The sequence below is a fragment of the Thermobia domestica genome, chromosome 4 (genome assembly GCF_964235325.1).
Source record: "Thermobia domestica chromosome 4, izTheDome1.hap1.1, whole genome shotgun sequence".
Lineage (NCBI taxonomy): Eukaryota > Metazoa > Arthropoda > Insecta > Zygentoma > Lepismatidae > Thermobia > Thermobia domestica.
Window position 1 is genome coordinate 266435599 of NC_137457.1, and position 23528 is coordinate 266459126.

Below are 23528 nucleotides of genomic sequence, written 5' to 3' on the forward strand. Positions count from 1 at the left end.
GCGTGTACAAGATATGTCATAGCTGAAAGCATACCGGATTTAACGGGATACACTATTGCCACTGCTATTTATAATAAACTCATCTTAAAGTACGGGGCACCATCATCTTTAATACTAGACCGTCTTCCATCTCATAAATCTAAGATCATGTCAGAATTAGCAAAATTATTGGGAATAGAATTGAAATTCATTCCAGTTAATTCACATTATTCTCTCAATTTGGCTGAGAAAACAAGTGACACAATTCAAAGAGCGTTACGTCACTACATCAAATCAACTGGAAATAATTGGGACATCATGTTACCGCAAATTGTGTTTGGATTAAACAATTTGAAGAATCAAACTACTAAATATTCGAGTTTCTACTTACTCCATGGATTTGAAGCAAAGATTGTTTTTGATCTCCAATTCAATACTCCAATTCAAGAGGAAGAAAATATCGAACGGATGGAAACTATGCGTCTCGCGAGAGATGATGCCTATCAGAATATGTATAAAAGTTATCTCAAGCAATTGGAGAAATACGAAGACCATCATGCGCAAACACAATTTCACCCTGGACAAAAGGTTCTCATTCAAAACGTGACAAGACATAAAGGAATACCAGCAGCATTTGATTTTCGTTATGACAAGCAAGGTGTGATACTATCACGTTTGCCCAGCTCAAACAAATATCTTGTTTCTTTTAAAAATGCAAAAGGAGCTGATGTCCAAGATGAGATAGAAGTACGTCGATTAAAGCCGCTGCAATCTTCAACAGCAAATGAAAATGCTAACAAAGGACAAGAAGAGACAAACGTCATCCTTGGAAATATGCAACCAGTGAAACACAGCATAATTGTGCAAGAAGAAGTCTATATCTAAATTATCAAAATAACTTAAATAACGTAATTAGTGAAATTCATGAAAGAAAAGAGTAAATTAGAATTTTTTTTCTTTCATCCCCTTTTTCCCCCTCTGTAAATACGGTTTAAGTTAGGTTATATGTTGGTGTGGTCTATTTGTACTAAATAGTATTCTTTGTGGGTGAGCGAGTATAAGGCGCTCTCCTAAAACTCAACCAAACCTTAAGCTAAAAGCTGCAAAATCGAGCTGCAGAAATGTAGTTCAAACCTTCATTTTTCGAACATTGAATACGATTTAGTACTCTTGTAACATTGTGTTGTCTCTTTCATCTATCTTTGGGGTAGAATAGGACGTCATTTCGATTTCGCAATCCCCTCCCATTCCCCCCCCCCCAGAATAAACATTTTCGTTAGAGTCATTAGCTGAAACTGATATATATATATATACATATTGCATTTTAGATTAATTAATGTTATAATTTTTTTGTATTAGTAAAGTACACAACCTATTATTTCGTTTTTCTCCTTTTATTTCAGGCAACATGAACGATATCATTAGGAAATTGATCATAGCTTCAATTATTGTTTTCGCTAGTGTTGATACATACGCAAGTGTTCACGATTTAATTGAACATTCTCAGTTAACCTTACAGAAGTTCGGCGTTGCTATTCATAAAATTGGACTTTCGATTCAACATAGTGACCAAATTTTCGTTCCTTTAAGGATACATTTTGATTTGAAATTTGAAACAATACGAATTAACCATTGTTCTAATTCACATTTATTTGCGAAATCTTGGATTCAAAACGACACGACATTTTACGACCAATTAGCGAATCTCATTCCATGTCATTTCATGTTTTCGGAACAAAACAACACGTTAGCATGTGAATCTAAGAAGAAACGTTCCTTATTCTTCTCAGCTTTATCTGGACTTTTAAGTCTTGGCTTTTCATCATATAATTATTACGAAACACAAAAGTTAAAGCACGTAGTTAACAATCTTAAAAATCACGATCAAATTCTCACTACTGAAATTTCAAAATTGAAGGCAGATTTTAAGAATCAAATGTCTATACAACATGACACTATTTTGGTAATACAATCGGCTCTTCATGAATTAAAGAAAGACATGTTTGAACAATATTGTAACCATCTGTCATCTGATGCTTGGTTATTAGCTAAACATGCTTACGAAGCTTCAAAAGATGAAACCTTACGTACTTTTAGAGATGTGCTATCAAATAAATTAACTTTTCGAATTCTAAATTCTATTCATGCCAAAGAACTTATTGCTAATCATTCTTTACTCAAGTATAGTGTGTTTCAAAAAGACTTAGGTTTATTTTATGCTATTACGAAAACGCTTCTTTTAGAGTATAATCCCAACATTCATACGCTATCTGTTTTATTAGACATTCCATTAATTCTTCCACAAAACATAAATCCTTTATACCAAGTAACCAATTTAGGTTATTTATCACAAAATCGTATTGTTTCCTTCAAGCTTCCAGAACATGTATACTTATACCAAGATTCTCTTCACTTAATAGAAAAAGATCAGTGCCATTGGATTTCTTTCTTGTTTCTTTGCTACACTAATCAAATGTCAATCTTACCTAAAGCGAAATGTTTATCAAACTTATTGTTTCATAATTCTACAGAATTTTGTGAAATGCAAACCAGAGAAACAAATGCTAAGTTTATTTTCAAGCATACTCCTTTGGGAATAATTCTCTCCACACATGTAAATGGTCACCTAATTAAAAGGATACACGGAAAACCAGCCTATAGCAGTGTCAACGTCAATCATGAAAATGCTTCATTTTTCGTGTACGAAGATTTTGAATCCATAACAATAGCCGATCAAATTCTTGATTCACGACGCACTTTAAATTTAACTCACAAAATGTTAATACCTAACATCACTTATCCCCCATTTTCTCCTCATATGGATACTTTTTCGAATAAGTTGGAATCTTTAGCGCAGCAAATAGAAAATATAACTGTAAATGCCTACACTCCATCTTTACAAATTTCTAATGACCCAATGTCGTTGCTATTAATAATATCTATTACAAGTGCTGTACTGTCACCTCTCATTATCATATTTTTATCTATAAAATTATTTAAAATTAATAGGGAGTTATCGAATATAAATACGAAATTACATTTACATAATGAAGAAACTTTAAACGATTTTAAGCACGTGCAAACGAATAGTGTATAAAGGTTTCCTTATACGAAAAATATTATTGCAACATGATGATAGAAACTTAGATTATATATTACTGAAGTAATCAAATAATAGTCATAACATGATTTGCAAACCAAATCCAAAGACAGACTATTATTTTTTTAAAGAAAAATTCCAGTTTTGAATATCAATTTCTTGCAAAGCGAGACCAAGACATCAAACTGGACAAAAAAAAAAAAAAAAAAAAAAAAAGTGGTACACAAAAAGGTATTCGCAAAGCGAAATTTTGGAAGTGTGTATGCGCATATGAATCAAATATATTGTGTCTTATGTAATTATAAGTCTATTCATTAAACTCCCATACTAAAATTATATAGTATTTTCTTCTGTTTTCCTTTATAGGCAAATAATCAACATGAACTTCGCCATATTCTATATAATTATATTCACTGTCATTTCTATCTTAATTCTCCTTATGTTAGCCATTTTTATTTACTTTCAATGCAGAAAATCTTCAGAAAATGTAAATCAACAGCCAAAACAGAAAATTTGTTCTATTCAAATCCCATCTTTACCTCAACTAGACCCTATATATGATGATATCTACTACGAAAATGAACAATCAAAACATTCCTAATTTCTCTTCAGATAATATCTCTCTGCGCGTTCATGGTTTAAATTACATAGTTACTTATTCCAACTATACTTCAAATATTTCTTCTTAAGTCGAATTTGTGTCGTGTCAATCAAACCAGCATGCATGTACTCTAAGACATCCCCACAGTTTTGAAATTACAAATCACCAATCATTGACCTTAAAGAATATATATTCAAGACGGCTATGTCGACATACCATATGCTAATAAATAATCATTCTTTACATCAAGACGATATTAACTACTAAATTCCATCAATATATTTTCCATGGACACTAAAAATTTCTACAAGTACAACGGAAGAGGACACATTTGGATTCCTGCCATATCCACTGGAAATAGGATGAACCAGGAAATACTCATCTGAACCCCCCCTAGTGTGATTTCCCCTCCCCCAAGTCTATATGTGTAAGTGAACAGTGCTAAGTGATTATGTGTGAAATAATGTGGTATCAACAGTGAAATGTTATATATATAATTATGTGAATAGTGTGGTGATTTTAGTGCATATTTTTAAATTCTAGCAAAAAGAAAAGTGAGAGTGAATTCAGGAATAATTTGGTGATGGATATAATTATGATTATCTTCATGTTACTTATACACATATATACATATATTCACAATTATTTAGTGTAGTACAGTTGCGAACATCAGTGAAAAATTCACATAACATACAATCAGTGTATAAAAAAAAAAACAAGTGAATTTTGTTTTTATATAATGATATAAATACTTACTTACCAATATATCAGCGAACAAATCTTAAAAAGCAAATACAATTCACTCCATCACAGAACACAAACAATATAAAACTGACCTATATTCTGTTTTGCTGTGTGGAGAATTTTTACATGTGACATTGCAAGGACGCATGCATATTCTTGTGACTGTATTACTGACCTTGCAATATGCAAACGTAATCATAACATCTTTCTTTCTACGTTTGATATGATTATCTGGGACTAAGCAGTGTTTTATAATTCATTTATTTTAGCTTGCCACAAACTGAATTTTACTTTAACAAAACGTCATATACATATATTCAATTTTTTTTAGGGTTTTGGTGTTACTTTGATTTTTAAATATTTATATCGACATTGGAAATGCCGAATATCCAAGCGGGGAGGAATGTAATATGACTAAAGCATTTTGGTGAAGGGCGATTAATATTTTATGGGTTTTGACTTCAATATTTTGTAAACCTTGTTATATTAACTGCAAATAAAATCCAATTCCCAGTCTGGTGCTGTAGGTCATTCACACATGCAAAGAAATCAAGGAAGTCTCATAATAATTTAAAACTATGTCTAGTTAAAACATTCTTCTAAATAGGAAATATAAAAATATGTTACGTAGCAATGTATCAAGGAAATAATAACACTTCCCACTTCACGTTATGAAGTAAGTCTAAAAATGTAATGGTAAGCGGAAGAAATGACGCTACCAAAACTAGGAAGAAAAGGTAGGTGGAAAAAGAGTAGGGAACTCAAAGAGAGTTCTGAAGTGACCGTCTGACTGGAAGGATCGACATCTCAAATTTTCACTCGTCAAAGTCTGGGTGAGTACAATGCTGGTTATTAATTGATATCACACTTTATTATTCGACCTTGTCTCAAAATTCGTTTAATTCTTATCCTATCTTCAAAATTCATATGACAGCTATTATAAATTTTAACGTAAGGCCTCAGCACCAGATTTGGGTAATATTCTAATCTGATATCTTTACTTTTATTTCTACAATCTAATTCATCCATCTTAACTAATTATTTGCTCTACCTTAAAATTTAATGGTTAAGTTTACTATGAGAAAACTCTTCAAATTGCCCCCATGCTAATATGGTTATTAATACATTGAGTTATGTGTGGATAAAATTGTATATGTCAACGTCCGGATTTGGGTCCAACATGTTGGCATATGTTATGGTGGAATAAGCGCCGAATTTTGTGGCTAGCGCCCGTGTTAGAAACACGTTATAGAACAATTTTCCGTTTAAAATATAGATATCGATCCCGAAGCCACACATATATGAGTAAGGAATTAAATCATGCAGAGAAAAATTACATGGGATATCAGATTTGTTATTATCCAGGATGGTGCTGATATATATGTTTGAATATGTGCATATCACTTCCTATAGAGAATTCTGTGGTAACTTACAACAAAGAAATATTACATATACATATAGATACGTTTTGCGTTCATGTTTGAGTTGTTTTTCATATGTCAGGCATTCTTAGGATATCGTATTGCAGTGCATTGAAACAGGAAATGCTTATGTGGTCAATAGCGTGTGCGAAGGTTATCTTGAAAAACGAAGTTAGTTTCAGTACAGAAATCACGTTCAAGAATTAAATATTAGTGTTATAAAACTTATGAGCAGACGTAGGGGTCATGCGAGCAGTTGCAGGGTTTTAACTAATGCCTGCAAGGTGGTAGTCACTTGATCTACAATAGTCACTATATCGATAATATCTTGAGCCTAGTGAGAGAAATCGTTAGTTAGATTGAAATGCCTGTAGTGAAAAATGGAATAGCAGCACTGTAACAAATTATAAGCACTTAAATGTTGTAATATAAGTTAGGTGCAACGGCACATATGATTTTACAAGGATATGTGTTGAAGTTATTAGAAATTAATCCACAAACGCCCCTTGTGCCACCAGTGACCCACTTTATTTTTCACTACGTTACACGGGCTATATCATTCATTTAGCCAAACCACCGTTGTTCCACTTCAGGCACACTACCCGTTCTCTTGTTGTACGAATTCCGTTCAGTTTTCTTCTCAGGTTTTCGATGTAACACGGTATTGTTCAAAACAGTTGCTAACGAATAAAACTGGTCTTGGGCGTTTGTGGGTTAATAGATAAATTATCACAAAAATAATATAAACTGGTGCACATAAGCAGATATTAACCTACTGACCTTTTGCTCTTCAGTTGTGATGATGGAGATCCATAACGAAGTGATTAGCACACAGCATCATAAAGCAGTACAAACACTTAACAAATGAACTTTCGTCACAATCTTCTAACCACAGACACTATTTTCTACTTGCAACATAGTCTCCAGAGCATTTGTAAATGAACCAACTATTGCTCTGGTGACGTACCCACATTTTTGCCATGCATATGCAAACATGTCCTTTAGGACTGGCGCACAAAATTGTTGATACACAGCAGAATGCATTTTTATTATGAAAATTCTGTCATATAACTTGTTCGGTGTACCAGAAACAATGAATTTATGTCGAAAATAATCCTCAAGTCTCCGAATTACCAGTTTATATTGCCGAAAAAAGTATACATCAAGAGGCTGAATAAATTTGGTGGTCTTTGGGGGTATAACTTCAACACGAATGTTTTTCTCATGTAACAATTCTCGCACGTCTTCACTCGTCTGTCCACTCCACGAGTCAAGCAACAGCAGGGAATCCTCTTTCACATCAGGAATAAACACATCTTTTAGCCACCGTTTGACGTGTTCGCGAGTGAGTTTGCCTGATTTGCTCGCATCAATAACAATGATGAAAGATGTCTGTCCATCTAACTGTTGTTTCACTTTGGGTCCGAACACGCCCTTAGGCTCCTGGAAACATATATATATATATATATATATATATATATATATATATATATATATATATATATATATGTGTGTGTGTGTGTGTGTGTGTGTGTGTGTGTGTGCCTAGCCGTATTGGGGAAATGTGAATTTGGATGGTATATGCGTGGGACACTGAGGCCAAAGACTGAACGACTGCTGTGGTATGTTTCTCACCTATTTCTGACAGAGTTCTACCAGAGATCATTTCGTACTCGAACCTAGACTGATCAGTATTAAAGATGCATTCACTGTTGTACGGTTTCTCATGTATTATTTTATTAATTTTAATCACAAAATTTTGGGCATTATCAAGTAATTCACCTTCGTTTTGAACATCTTTCTTCGTTACAAATTGAGTAATCCTTCGTGAGCGAATCCTGTGCTATTTTTTAAATTTGTTAATGAAACCACGAGAAGCACGGAATGGATAGTTCAATTTCCTCGCTGTCAGCAACATCCACGCTTTTAAATGATAATCATGTACCGTAAGTCCTTTAGTGCGATAAATGTTGAATGTTTTTGGTACTTCGTATTTTAGTAGTGGCATGACATGAGAGCGAAGTTTGTTACGGAATTTCAAAGCCTTATACACAAACGCCGTATTGCATTTGAATTTCTTCGCTGCAGCTGCAACAATGTTACGTTTCCCATTCTTTTTCAACAATGCAACATGCTCCTGAATTTGTTCGTATTTTTTAAGGACAGCTTCTGTTACACGTACAGATTTTGTCCGGCTTGCAGATAACATATACTCCCTCGTAGAAGGCTCACTTTCACTACTTGATGGACTAGTTATCTGTTCCAAATCCATTTCGTTTGTCGAATCTTCACGCTCACTCTCTGTGTCAGTGTCTACATCTAATGTGTCACTCACTGTTAGAGAAATGTTACCATCATATTTGCTTGTTATCATTGCAAGCAATGTACCTGCAAATGTCATCTTTTACCCCATTCTCACTCACGACACTATACTTTTCCACCACTGCTTGATTTAAAATGTTGAATACGTTTATTGGATTAATTGTTCGCATTTTATGCACGGAACGAATGTTTCACTGGTCCAACAAATACGTTCGTACCGAACGCCTGCCCGCACCAAAATTGCTGTACTACTACCGTTTGTCATTCGGAGACAGACACCATTTACTTCACTGCACACCCATGTTGCAATTATTGCCTGTAGGAAAACTCTCTAAATTCTGCGTGCTATGTCTTAATACCCTAAACAATAGTCTAAAGTCAAGAGAACTACTAAGTCCACTTTGTTAGTTTTTATTAGTACGAAGTACAATATTGGGGAAATTCAGCACATTCCCATGGAGTATTTCAAACACAAAAAAGAGCCATATATATCACTGTGAGTGTTAAAGCACATGAATAAACAGATCCCAAAATGAATTTCTTGAGTTGTCAAGTACGTGATTTAAATAATAAATAAATCCTCGAAACATCTGCTACAATTAGTTATTTATCACAGTTTTGATATGAAAACTAGTCTTGTCCTTGTTATAAGCTAGTGTTTTATCGTTAAAGGTGGAAAGATGCAGATGTTTAATTATTTAATATCGAAGGAAAAAGCAAGAAGAGGATCTTTTTATGGATTGCAACTTGATATTGAATCTTGTAACAATCTTTATTGCCACTCTTCTTAGCAGGTGTGTATGCATTATCTCATCACTAATAGCAGAACAGACACAAGAAAAAGTGAATTCTAAGTTTTCAGGTGTATATTCTAAGAATAGGCTGATAATTTAAATTCCCTTCATTGTTCAATACGTCAGCGATAAATCGATTTTATTTAGACAAACCGACAATAAATGCATTAAAGAATTTTAACTTCGTAATATGCACCGTAAATTATAGGTTGTCAAATATGAGTATTGGAAAGGAACGCAATTTTCTGCAACAATGAGGGAATTTGCGTAAGGTTTCAAGATTGGAGAAGGAAACACAATATAATGGACCATGTAAAATTGCCTAAATAGATTTTGGTTTGATGCAGTTCAACGTCCCACACTTATGCCCGCTAGGCTAAGGGAGACCTGGACCTACTGATTATAGCGGATTTTCTAATATATATCTGAACAATCCCTTTGGTATTCTCTGCTCTTCAGCACTACTAAACAAGTGTTTCATCGACCACCAGTCTATTCTATCATACTTTGAAATAGGTATACTTTATTACAGTGCTGCTATTCCATTTTTCACTACAGGCATTTCAATTTAATTAATGATTTCTCTCACTAGGTTCAAGATCTTATTGGTATAGTGGCTCTTGTGGATCAAATGACTACTACTGCATTAGTTAAAACCCTGCATTTACTCGCACGACCATGTTTCATAACACAAATCTAGCTCGCACAGTTTTTATATGTTCCTGTAGGTGAGAGAGCTCCTAACTCTGAACTGAAAACAGATATGTAAACATTGGTTACGGAAATGGATTCAGGAGTAAATTTCAGTGTTATTTGATACCCCACATGACCCCCTTGCTATTTATCATATTTGACCGAGATTCAATATGGTGCCTTTAAAGATGGCGATCATGCACTGGAAGTACTCCCACATATAGATGCACTATCCCGGTTTACAATCTTGAAGTCAGATCTACCAAAAACCTTTTCATTTTTATGCCAAAAGGGTATTCTTGGACATTGCCTATTGGAATTCAAGATGGCGTCGATGTAGCAGCTCAACGAAGCATTTGCGCATCGAGTGACTATTACTACGTTACTTAGCATCTCGAACTGAGTCTTGTCACTAATTTTCATCAAAATTCAACTCTCACGGTTTATGGACCTTCCTCGTTAGCTAAATGAGAAACCAAACTGTAACATTAAAACGCAGGCGACAAAAAAATATTAGAATCAAAATTTCCATGAGGGTGCCCACCACCAGGTCAGTCATTCTATACCAAATATGAAATTTTATACATACAGAACCAGATAAAAGTAAGTTTTGTACTTGCAATTATTGATTGAACTAGTTGCTTTCTTTGCTTATAGTAATTTGATTTGCTCTCGAAAATTAAGTTTCTTTAATGAAATGAGAAGAAAACTAAGCCAAAACTCAATTTACTCTTCTATGACTAGTTATTCAGTTCTGTTACACATTCCTGCATAGTGAATAAATTGAAATAAATGAGAAAGTTGAAAAGGACATAATTAAAATATCAAACTACTGTAGTTCCAATTACTCATGACTGCATCTTAGAAAATAAAAGTTTACCACTAAATTGTAAGCAATCTCAGAAAAGAGATCCCTCACTACTAATACTGGTAATTACTGAATATAGTACCAATGTAAAAGGCTACATCGTATATTTTCTTCAACTGTAGACGTGGAAATGGGACAGATCATCAGATGGTGGGGACAGTAATAAACTTGCCGCTACACCTTATCTCCCTTTGTTTCTTGCCCCTGAGCCACCGAAATGTCGTTGTTCTTCAATAATAAGTCCAGTCAATAGAACATCTGATTAATTTCTGGACACAAAATTGAAGAAAATTGCGTCTTCTTAAACTTTCTTTGCATGTAATTAATTTTTCCTTTTCTCAACTCAACCAAATCTTCTCCGTGTGCAACCTCGAGAAAAGAAGCCGACACCCCACTTCTCAACCTAGAAGTAATATGAAATAATAACTAACATGCAAATTTGCAATAATAATGGAATGGGAAAAACTGAAAACATTCTTGTTTTCCTAGCAATAGGCGGATTACCGAAAATTTATATTTTCCCACGTTAATATAAAGAAAAAAATTTTACTACTATTATTAGAGGCCACTCAAGGAGAAAAACCAGCACATACTTACGATTTTCTCCTACATTTTCATTCTACGATAGGCATAACAAAGCGTTCTCCAGCTAAACCAAGATTAGTAGAATTTTCCTACCCCAGAATGAGTAGAATTTCCTTTTATTCTCGTATTAGAATCTATCTTGGAGATTATCAGACTTGATTATACGCGTCGTAACAACTACTGAACTTAGAAGTAAACTCTGGGTCAATCCATACGAAGTGGTCCAGAGGTGGTTGCTCGACATCTCGAAAAATTATAAAAATTTGATTGTAACGAACCTTGTGTATGACAAGGTCAATAACACTATTCACGTTGTCGTATGTAAATGTGTTCCTAAATGACCTCACTCCTTGTTGTCGGTGAAGTGCCATTTTCTGCATTTGCAAGCGTTCACGAAAAGTAAAAATGCTCATTACGAACTTACCAGACGAACATACACACACAACAAATCTTTAGAGGAGAGACTGAGATACACGGGGAATATATACTTCTGCTTCTAAATAAATATTGTGAGGTATCAGCGTACTCATAGTGACATGACTGTGAGATGACTGTGTAAACCTTTAAATTACTTCATCAAAATCAATTATTTATTAAATTGCGACTGTGTTTTATAGAATCAGGAACTCTCTTTAAAATTCACTGAAAGAAAACTTTTGTTAAGATTGTACATTCTCAGATAGCCTCTGTAAACACATATTTGTTAATAAACACGACTAGTTTCCTCATTGCCTTTACGCATACCTTCAAGCATAGCCTGATACTTCCCCATTCATTGAAGTTCAAAGTCATCATTCTTCAGCCACACAAAGCCACGGAGGATACAACAACACGGACATTCGCCACGAAGTTGAGGAAGGTTCAGAATCATCGGAGGCAAGCAGATCCCACCATTGGAGGACAATCAGCTCAATGTCCCGAGGATACCATTCTGCCGGTTCATCGCCGCAGACACTTTTGAGTTTGTCAGCTGAGACTAGTGAAATGAAGGTGTAAGAGGGCATCCTAAAGACGCAATATCGCAGAGACGTATCACAGAGAGAATTCGGCGCCCCTAGCAGTCCAACAGGATTGAGTTCCAGTTATTGGCTACCAGAATATCCTGGTTCCTCCAGGGCAAGCCCTTCATCGTTCCAGATGACCAGGACCACGCCAGCCTCGTTAGAATTATCAAGCTAGTGCTGATTCCTTTATCTTAGTTAAAACCTTTCTCTCTCACACACCTATTTCCCACAACTAGTCATTTTCTTAAATTAAAACATTTGAATTTTATTTAAATTCAACCACAATTTTACTGTTAAGTACCGTGTTGTGCACCAGTTTCATCCCCATTTGGTTGCGTTCATTTGATAAGTATTCTGTGCTAGAACAGATGGCACAGCACCGGCACATGGAGCAGATACTGGGTAAGCATCAGACCTCCCCCATGCTGCTTTTTCGATTCCGGGTCTCGAATCGTACCATTTTAATTTTTTGCCTCAGGGTATTAAGACATTTACTAGTGGTATGAATAGATTAGTGAAACTTACTTTAGAAAGTCTTCCACAAGATACTATATTTGCCTATGTTGACGATTATTTTTGGTCTAGTGATAGTTTTTATAAAATTGTGCAGTAATACATGAATTCACTAGAAAAAGTACAGAAAATTATGCATTTAAAGTGGCTGTATTTTGAAATAGCAAAACCGAGGGGTTCATAATTTTTGTGCTGAATACTATTGCATGCGAAGAGTCTGCGGAAATATCTACAAATATGGTACTACTGGCACCGTAGATTTATGGGGTCCGAAAATTGATTTTTTCTGATTTTGATACCATATTTGGCGATTAATATTTCAGGAGAGCAAAGTCCTAAAAAATGCTGCTGAGGCCAGAAAGTAATTGCGTATGTGAATAAACTATTGTAAAAAAAAATCATGACTAATATTTCATGAAGGAAAAAGTATGGACATGGTAAAAACGTTTTGACCTGTTTCATGCTTGATCTCGAAAACTACCCATAGATCAGCAATTAGGTCCACTTTTGTTTGTGCTCAATTGTGCAGAAGCTTATTAGTGGCGTTTGTTTAATCTTTCTATCTCCCTGACCACTGAAACGTCTACAGGTTGGACAAATTATTTTGACTATCCGCTATAACAGCCAAACTAAAAGAATGAAAAGCTAAACTTTGAACGTATCAAGTATAAAGGGGTGCATCTATCTATGTATCGAACAGAAAGTTCCAACAAACAGTGTTGCCAACCCAATATAAAGTTATATGTTGTCAAATGTCACTACATCAGAATTTTACATATTTCTCATTAACCCCTTCCGGATCCTATGGTACAATTTGTACCATACGCATTTTTCATGGTACATTGCGTTATTTATCTTCTATTTGAGTCTTTTCGTCCGGATTTTTTTTTGTTTCCATGTCCAGAGGCCTTGTAGAAGACATTACGTATGGTTTCAGACCGTCCTGCGTCCAGACATAGGAGGTGATGACGTCATAAGTCAAAAATTTCTTTTCTCATTTTCTAAGCGTATGTTCAATATTTTTTGGCGGGCTTATTTTTTCTACGTAAAAGATTGAAATTTTGCACAAACATTCAATCCACCGAGTAGTATTTACCAGATTTTTTGTTCCGATGTCAGTGCTAAAACAGGGGGAACCAGAGGGGCAAAGGGGTGAAAAAAAGGATATTTTTACCCCCAAAATCCCGTTTTTTCGTTATTTTCCCGCCTCACATACATGATGGGGACACTTGGGTCATACCGTCTGAAAGGCAGTTCCATTCTGAAGAGAATGACGGTCGAATCATTGTCCTAGGGTAATTAGGGACGTCTCAGGGATTTTTTGAAAAATATACTTCTATATAGGGAAAAATGGGACATGGTGGGTATATTTTTTTTGGCGGGCTTACTTTTGCACCTAGAAGATTGAAATTGTGCACAAACATTCAGCCTACTTAGTAGTATTTATCAGATTTTTTCAGATCTCTGCATTAAAACAGAGGGGGTCCAGAGGGGGGAACAACTGAAAAGAGGAATTTTAGACCAAAAAAATTCCGTTTTTCAGGATTTTCCCGCCTCACATACATGATGGAGACACGTGAGTCATACCGTCTGAAAGGCAGTTCCATTCTGAAGAGAATGACGGTCGAATTATTATTCTAGGTTAATTAGGGACGTCTCAGTGAATTTTTTTCAAAATATACATCTGTATAGGGTAACATGGGGAAATTTCTGAATTTTTTTCTGGCGGGTCTATTTTTGCACCTAGAAGATTGAAATTGTGCACAAACATTCAGTCCACCGAATGGTATTTAACGGATTTTTTCAGATTTCTGCGTTAAAACAAGGGGGTCCAGAGGGGCTAAAATGTGAAAAAAGGGAAATTTAGACCAAAAAATCCCTTTTTCTGCAATTTCCCGCCTTAGATACATGATGGAGACATGTGAATGGTACCGCGTGAAAGGCAGTTCTAAGCTGAAGAGAATATGGGCGACACATGACCCTAGGGTAATTAGGGATGTCTCAGGAATTTTTTTCCCTGAGATCATAGTGTTTTGTGGTAATTTGGGGCATTGTGGGAAATTTTGATAAAATTTCTCCCTCCCTTACTATTCAAGATAGAAACTTGAAATTTGGCATACACGTTCATTATACCAAGTACTATTTCTCAGATTTTTTTAGATGGCTATGTTCACACAGGGTGGGTCCAGGGGGGCCAAAGTTTGAGAAAAAACTTTCCCTCGGAAACTTTCACTATGACATTTTTTCCCGCTTCTGGTATATGGTATGAGCATGCAAGTGCTACCATTTGAAAGCCAGCTTTATTCTGAAGAGAATGAGATATGAACCATGATCCTAGGATAAATAGTGACGATACAGTAGCTGCTTGACTGAAAGTCTAAAAAATAGCCCAAAAAGCCAGGATCCGGAAAGGGTTAAGGGATCAAACGTTAATTTAAAATATCACTTTTATTATTCAGTGCTGCAAACTAAGGAACTTACAGTATCACAAACGTCCAAAGTTCGGAAGCATCTAACGGAAATACAATATTACGGAGAAGCACAGGATAATGCACATCGAAAGCATTTTAGTGTTGCATACCATGGTTAGGGTACAACTTGTTTCGAATGAATAGAAACGAAGTTACAAGAGCTTGAAATTTTTATTTTTTGGAAGCTTTTATTTTTTTTAAAAAAATGCTAAATTAAGTGCCGTATCTATTTACTTGTATGGTTTGCATTGGATGTGTAACTTATTTTGCCGTTCACACCACTTCAATATCTCAAACCGTTCCGGAGATATGATAAACATTGCTGAAGTTTGCAACAATACTTAAATCGTGTAACTACGAGAAATTGCTGTAATTACAGCTACTAAAAGGTATTGCTGTAATACTATAGAAAAGAAGGGAAACGACAATCATTTTAAATATTTCCAACAAATACGCAATTTTCAGCAGGATAGGATAGATAGGTGTAACGTTATCTTGTGAACACATTAACTTCCGTCAATGGGGTTGGATTTCAGCGATACTTTGCTGCAGCGGCTTATACTGGTTTGGTGGCATGCGCTAACGCTGACTTTGTATATTATTTTATTATTATTATTATTATTATTATTATTATTATTATTATTATTATTATTATTATTATTATTAATGACCTACATAATATGCATAAAAATGAAGAAAAAGTGTCTGATGTGGCCTAAAGTTGCTGATATGTCATTGTTCTTAACTTCGATTTACTCGCTCCGAGTAAAGAAACCGATACACAGAGAGGAAACCGGCTTGCCGTAGATACCGAGCACACTGTTACGGAGGAACATACGTGGGCACGCAAGTTGTTATGCGTTTCTTTCAGCTGGTAGTAAACAGTGGGTGTATACCAGAGGGTTGCCACATCATTAATCTCTAAGAAAGCGAGAGGGATTGCGTTCCAAGCAAAAACGAATGTCTTTAGTACGTATTCATGTTTACGAAGAATATAGAGAAAGTATTAAAATGAAAAGAAGATAATAATCTGTCAACGTATTATTCAAAAATAGTTTATACGTGTTATATTAACTTTCTTTATTAATGTTTCAGGCCTACTGCCGGCTAGCCATAAAATAGGCCACTGCATTACTGGTACATGGAGTGCCTTAATTTTTCTCGGGCCAGTTCGACGATGAATGTCGTGATTGCGATGGAGAGATAACCCCTTACCATATAGACGTGGAGATTATAATGGAGCTAGAAAGATGGACTAAATGCCACTCGCAACCTTTTACACAACTGAACACAGACAGAAGCGGACCTAATTGCTGATTCATGCGTGGTTTTTTTGAGATCTAGCATGAAACATACCAGAACATTTAAATTTTTGTGGGAAAATTATGAACCCTCCGCTTTATGCCATCCTAAAATACAGTCCTTTTATAAATGTAATTATGAGCACTTTTTCTAGCGATTTCATTTATTGGTTTACAACCCTGTATATTTATTTAGAATTAAGAGTACTTCTCTGTATTCCTCAGTCTCTCTTCTAAACATTCGTTTTCAGTTTCGTGTTCGTCTCATTCGTACGTCGTGAGCAACTGTACTTGTTGTAAACGTTTGCAAATGCAAAAATTGGCACTCTGCCGACAACAAAGATGGACGCCATTAAGGAACACTTTTACATTCTACAACAAGAATAGTGTTATTGACTTTGCAATACACAAAGTTCCTCACACTCAAATTTGTATAATTTTCGAGACTGGTCGAGCAACCATTTTCGCCATTTCTGGACAAACTTCAGATACATTGACCCCTTTCTGACACAGTTGAAACACCTGATGGTCTGAAGCGTACTCTTATGGAAAAATGTCTATGATTGGCAGATAGATATGTACTGTCCAATCAGGGATGGGCTGATATGTTTTTCATTTTACTACAAATGACTAGCTACTTTTTTTCCCGTGAGAAACTACGTTGAAATTAATTCTCATTCTAGTCTGTACAAGGAGAGTATTGTTCTATATACGCACACAAATGAAGAAGAGGTTCGTTATTGGGGCCTATTTGTCTAAAAGTAAAAGCACAGAGCGTCAATGTTGCTAACTAATAACCTCTTCCCTGAAACTGGATGAAAATTATTAAGTTTTCTGCTTACATGAAATCGTCTGTATCTATAGCAATGGCGCCCACAGAGAATTCGCAATATTGTTTCCGCGATATTGTCAATGAATCCTTGAACCGTCATTGGATGTACATATATTTGGGCACCCTCTATATAAAATTTTTGAAGCACATTGGTAACAGGTTGTTTTCAACACAGATTCGGTTAAGGATTCGCCACTGTAACACTTCAGAACGTAATATTGAAAACACTGAATATATATAAGTATATGTGAGGAATATTATTTATATCACAACGATCTTAAAATGCTATTGAGGCCAGCGTTCGAAATTGTCGAATGCACTACCTATGAGATATTTGACGATATTTATTCTTTATTTATTTTAGTAAATTAACTTTTCTACCTGTATGTTTGAGATATTTTTTCAAGATTTGAGCAACTTTTATATATAGTCTTTTTTTTTTTTTTTTGTCCTTTTACATTTCCACTTTTCACTATTTCTCACTCTGTCCTGGTTTTGTGGTTTCTCAAAAAATTACATAAAAGTATTTGATTATCTAACACTAATAACTATATATTCAGACTAAAAATTTCGTAATACTTTAAAATGTACAAGCTCACATTACTGTAATAAATGATTGACAAACGAAAGTCGAATGTTTTCAAAAATACGCCAAATTATACGTAAATATAGCAATATCAAGAATTTCCGGATTGAAAAAGGAACAGAAACACAAGATTTCTGCATCGTATTGTAATAATGATGTATTATTCACTTTAACTAAGATAAACATATTATCTGAAATATATCTTATAAAGAAAAATAACTTTTTATTCATTGAAACAAGGGTCATTCTGAGTACCTTGACAAACATGTGCATCATTTTAAATTTTCAAAGTTGTTAACTACATTTGGTCGAACTCGTTTCGATAATTCCAAAAATTAATTTCTACGTCACAAAAATATGCTCTCTTTTTTACCATCATATAATATAGTTGCCTCGAGACTGTTTTAAACAAAACAGTTTTAAACTATGTAACAGCACTTACATAAGGCTTTATAACCTCATACATCATTCACGTGGGTACCAGTAAGCTATCATCCCTTCTGAAAATACCTCTTTATTAAACTATTTATAAATTTACTAATTCATTTATTCAAATATACTCGTATATCGATGGCACAACGTCTACTTCAACGTTTACTATCTTCTCAAAGACATTTATTCACCACTACTTATCAAACATAGCCTATTAAACCTCAAATATTCAAGAGCATAAATGCTCTTCCCGAACATGCATTTTCATCGGGTATACATTTAAAAATATTTTCAAAACCATATGTGAACACATATTTCTATTATTTACTTCTATATCTTCCTTAATTTTTTTCTTAACCTGTTTCTTTACAGTACAACTTACTTCCTGTTTTAACTACAGCTGCTATATAAGTCTTGGTTACTAATGTTGATAAAAACATGTGATGTTATTGCTTGTAAATAAACTGAATAATCATTGAAGACGTTAATAAAAGATTGTGAATTTTACTTTTATTTTTTGTTGGATTGGATTTTTACCATCATTAATTGACAAATGTATTACTGCATGAAAAAAAAATATTTGAGTTCGACATCTTGCCTTTTCTTCTTTTTTCCAACTTTTAAATAAACTGTACTACTATTCCAAAAATTTGAACTACGTCAGTAATCTATTTTGAAACGGCTGAAACCTCATAAAGAACTAATGGGCCTTGTCGACTTCAGAAAGAAATCCTCCGTCTTTGTTGCTATGCCTGAAACCTCAAGAGTCATACTCGAATTTCCGAAAGAAGTCCTCCAAATACCTCCGATTTTGCTAGTAAACTTCGAATAGTGACCAAGTGATTGTTGTACCAAAGCCGCCCCTGAATAGCCGAAGAACATCAGGTCATCCTTCATTACAAAAAGGAAGAAAAATTAGAATATAGAAATAATAAAGTATTTCAAATGTAAAAACTATCATTGAATTGAATTACGTATTTTGACAAAAATGTGTATGGATTTAAAAACAATAAAAGAAAATAATAATTGAGAGATAGAAAAAGGATTGATGCTATGTTTGAATATTTTTAACAGGCAACACTTTTTGTCTCTCTTCTTGAACACGTAAGACCCGGTGTGTTGATTTTATTTGTTAATTGTTAAGGCGGAAGGTTGTTCCCCGTGTACTGATTCTACGACGTAACCGCGCCTTCGGCATTCATGGTCGGTTATACATGTTCGAATGCCTAGCTTGAAATTCTTGTTAGTGTGCTTCAAGAAGACAACTAAAGGTTAAAGTCTAACAGGAAAGTGCAATACGAAAAGTGAATGTGATATTCTTTCTTTTCTCTTTAAAAAAAAGGAAAAAGAGAGAAGAAAAGTGGAGTGAAAAGTGACAAATTTGTGCAGTCGAATGCTAGTGCACTTAACCGGTCTGCTTAAAGAAATATTGTAGTCAAATGAATGATATTATTAGTAATTTTATTAACTGGTCGGTTATTTGCCAATTATCGAAGTAAATTCGATTACTTCACTTCGCATTTTTGCGTTCTGCGCAATTTATCACTCGAAAAACTGCGTGATTATTCTTTGGGAACGTGTGAGCTGTCTTAGAGGTTTAGAACTTAGCTAGGTTTGGGTTGCAGAAGTCTGTCGTAGTTTTATTTCCACCCAGGAGACGAGTCCAGGACAACAGTTTGGTAAGATGATTAACCGAAGATTCTGAAAAGTGAGCATTAGAACAATTTTATGTGTGTGTAGTTGCTAATGTTCAGGGAATTTGTTATTCTAGCTGTCCGGTTGTGATTTAGTTTCTTTACTCAAGTTAGAAAAACGACCGTTAATTCCGGTATTTCGAGATTTAAATCGTAATCCATCGACCCAATTATCCTTTCAATTAATGCTCAGCTCGATCCTAGTTGTTGTTTCAGCTAAAGAAGGATGAGATAATTCTGTTGTAGTTGAAAATACTGACAAATGATTATTTTAATTATTCTAGATTCCTTATGTATATTGTAGCGGGAGCGATCCAAGCTTACTGGATAGAAGAGAATACGAGTTAACCGTTGAATTTTGTCTGGAGATGTGTTTGCTTGAATAAGTTGTAATAATATTATTAATCTGGAAATAAAGACAGATGTAGGGCAATCCCAAACAAAATATGAAATAGTTTGTAGTATTTTTAAATTAAGTTTTTGTTCTTAATAGCTAGGAATAGAATTGAGTACCTAGTTAGATTTGGATTCGCAATATTATCATTCATGTTTTCAAATTTCCACAGAAAAGGATGAGTTGTTTTATTACTACGAAAATATGGCCTACTAGACTTTCAAGTATACAATTCTAATCGTGCAGCGAAACTTTCTATTTACTTGATTTTTTAAAATTTATTTCAAAAAATATATTGATTGTTTTTCATCATTTTTTGTAATGGTTGTAATTCAAAATGTTATTTTATTATTTCCTGTTATATATGTCTGTCTTCTCAAATTGACTTAGTTAATATGGAGTATATTGGTTCTGTAGTGGATCCATTTCCATATTATTGCCTTATAATTTGTTTTTGTAGTTATTTAAGTGTATTTATTTTTTGGCTTTATGCATAAGTTTATTGTATTATTCATGTGTTTTTCGCAGGATAATGATGTAATTGACACTCCGGAAGATTTTTCCGAATATTTAACAGTAGATCGTAGAGGGTTTCCTGACAATAGCACCTTTGGTGAGGTGTCTATGAGTTTGACCCCTCCTTCTGTTGTCAGACATTTTTACAATTTTTCGAGATTGGAGAACTTAGGGCAAAATTCTGTGAATAATACAGGGTATGCTAATATATCGAGAGTGAGTAGAGAGGTAAATGCCCCTAGTGTAAGCAATCTTAATCCATTTTCTAAGCATGAAGAATTTGAGGAAACGAGTCGGTATGTGAATAGTAACAGAAGTCAAACTCAAGAACATAGGTATTTATGAATGCGCAACTGTTATCAACGGGTTGCTAATATTAGGAATTCAACACTCAAAGGTCTTGGTTATTGTACAGGGGTGATTAACAATTTGAATCAGAGGTTTTCTGAGTATAATGTATTTTCAGCTGATCAAGCGAATAATTTGCATAATGATAGAGCTGCTACCCCTAGAAGTGATATAACAACGGGAGTTGAAGGTAATTTAATGCTAAACTATACATTTAACAAATCTAGTGAATTTTTGAAGGAAAGATTTCGGGATATCAAGAATTTCTCTGGAGAGGATAGTTATCAAGCCTTTGAGATTTTATATATGGTTGAAGAACTGTTGAATACGACTAGCTATGCGGTGCAGATGATCCTTATGGTTCTGATTTCAAAATGTGGGAGTATTTGTTTGAGAAAACTTCAAAGCGCACTACAACGACGTAGTATGAATTGGGAACAGATTTGTAATAGACTTGTCTCATTTTCATTACGCCGGTTAGTAAAGATTTGTTAATATGTGATAAAATATATCGTAGACATTGCCTTACTGAGTTAGATGACCATTACGTAAAATCAATAATGTATTCGATCAAGGTTTTGGGATTCAGTGGATCCGAATCTGATTTTGTAGACCTTATTTTGAGTGACATGAATCCGGCAATACGATACAGAATGCTTGATGATTATATCCCTAGAACTAACACCGAATTGTTAGACATTTCAGAAAGATTCCTTTTAAGACAACGTAGCCAATTGGAATTTAATAGGCGAATTTCAGATGATAAAAGTCAAAATTATAAAATTGTTAAATCAACTAGGGATATAAATCTTAGAAAGTTTTCGTGACATAGTATGTCATATGAGAATAATGTGTCAGAGTTTAATAAAAATAATGTAAAACCGCAGAAAGAAAAATTCACTTCTGGTCTATCAGTACGTGAGGTTATCCCTTCAGAAATGAACAATACCGCAGCATCTTTGTTATAGGATTAATAGATAGTCAGAGAGTTAATTGTTGTTTGGACAGTGGATCCTCATTCAACCTGACAACATACAGTCTGGTCAAAAAGTGTGGTGCACAATCATATGTGAGAAAGTTTCCAGAAAGATCTATAGACGCAGCTTCGGTTTTACGATTTTCTACCGATGCTGAAATTATGTTGATAGTAAATTTTGCCGGACACTCTGAAAAGGTGAAATTTAACATCGTCGACTCTTTACCATACGATTGTATTCTGGGTACTCCCTTTCTGCAAACGACTCATTCAACAATAGACTATATGGCTAATTGTTTATTAGTTAGAGGAGGAGTTAAACGTGTTCGCTTAAATTTAGGAGAATTAAACAGCTTCGTAGAAATAATATGGGGGTTAGATCAGGAGGTTGTACTGACCAGTCTAGCCATACGTTTTCTGGATTTAAATAAAGTGATCGAGGTGATCAAACAAAGACTTCTTCAGGAATCAAAAATGTGGTTCGAGCTGACCATTCGAACATCCTTCGAGATTATGTCTGGAAATTTGGTTGGCCATTTTTCTCAGAATTATTCAGAAGCAGACATTGGAAGACGTGCTAGTAATCCTAAACAATTAAAAGGTCATTTATCCAGAAGGACATCTGGTGGTCACGCAGGCCTGTTTTATGAACATTTTCAGAAGAAAACTTTGGAAGAACCCGCAATAGAAGAAAAGTCCTTTGACAAATTGAAAAATGAGAATGTTAGGAGAAACAGTACTGTGGTTCAATGTCAATCAGGAGATCAAGACGGCCCACAGTTAGGTGAACCTGTTTCATTACTAATAGGACGATAGTAAATGTGAAATTGAAGAGCTGACTTCCGGCGATAACAATCTCTTCTCCATTCATCCGAGTAGCTTTGATGGGTTCGAAGATCAAATGATTTCTTTGTATCTTCGTTCAGAGAAGAAAATTAATTGTTTCAATTGTGTGAATATTTTCAACAGGCAACATTGTTTGGCTCTCTTCTTGAACACGTAAGCCCCGAAGCGTGTTGATTTTACGTGTTGATTGTGGAGGCGGAAGGTTGTTCCTGGTGTACTGATTCTTTGACGTGCCTTGCCTTCGGTCTTCATGGATCAAGTTGGTCGATTATACGTGTTCGAATGCATCGCTTGAAATTGTTGGTAGTATTCTTAAGGAAGACAACTAAAGGCTAAAGTTTAATAGAAAATTGCAATAGAATAAGTGAATGCGATATTTTTCTTCTTTTCTTTTTTTTTAAAAAAAAGGAAAAAGAGAAGAAAAGTGGAGTGAAAAGTGATAAATTTGTGCAGTCGGTAGAAATTTAATTAACTGGTCTGCTATTTGCCAATTAATAGAAGTAAATTC

General features: G+C 34.6%; 1 protein-coding gene across 4 annotated transcripts in view; it reads left to right on the top strand.

The window, feature by feature from the left end:
- Nucleotides 1–18766, top strand: part of LOC145683499 (phospholipid scramblase 2-like) — a 289918-nt gene extending 271152 nt beyond the window's left edge. For 3 of the 4 annotated variants that reach the window (XM_081754836.1, XM_081754839.1, XM_081754838.1), the window contains one exon: nucleotides 18619–18766. The gene's annotated coding sequence lies outside the window, so the exon portion shown is untranslated. The remainder of the gene's footprint in view (nucleotides 1–18618) is intronic. The other variant, XM_081754840.1, reaches the window with a different exon arrangement.
- Nucleotides 18767–23528: the final 4762 nt, after the last annotated feature.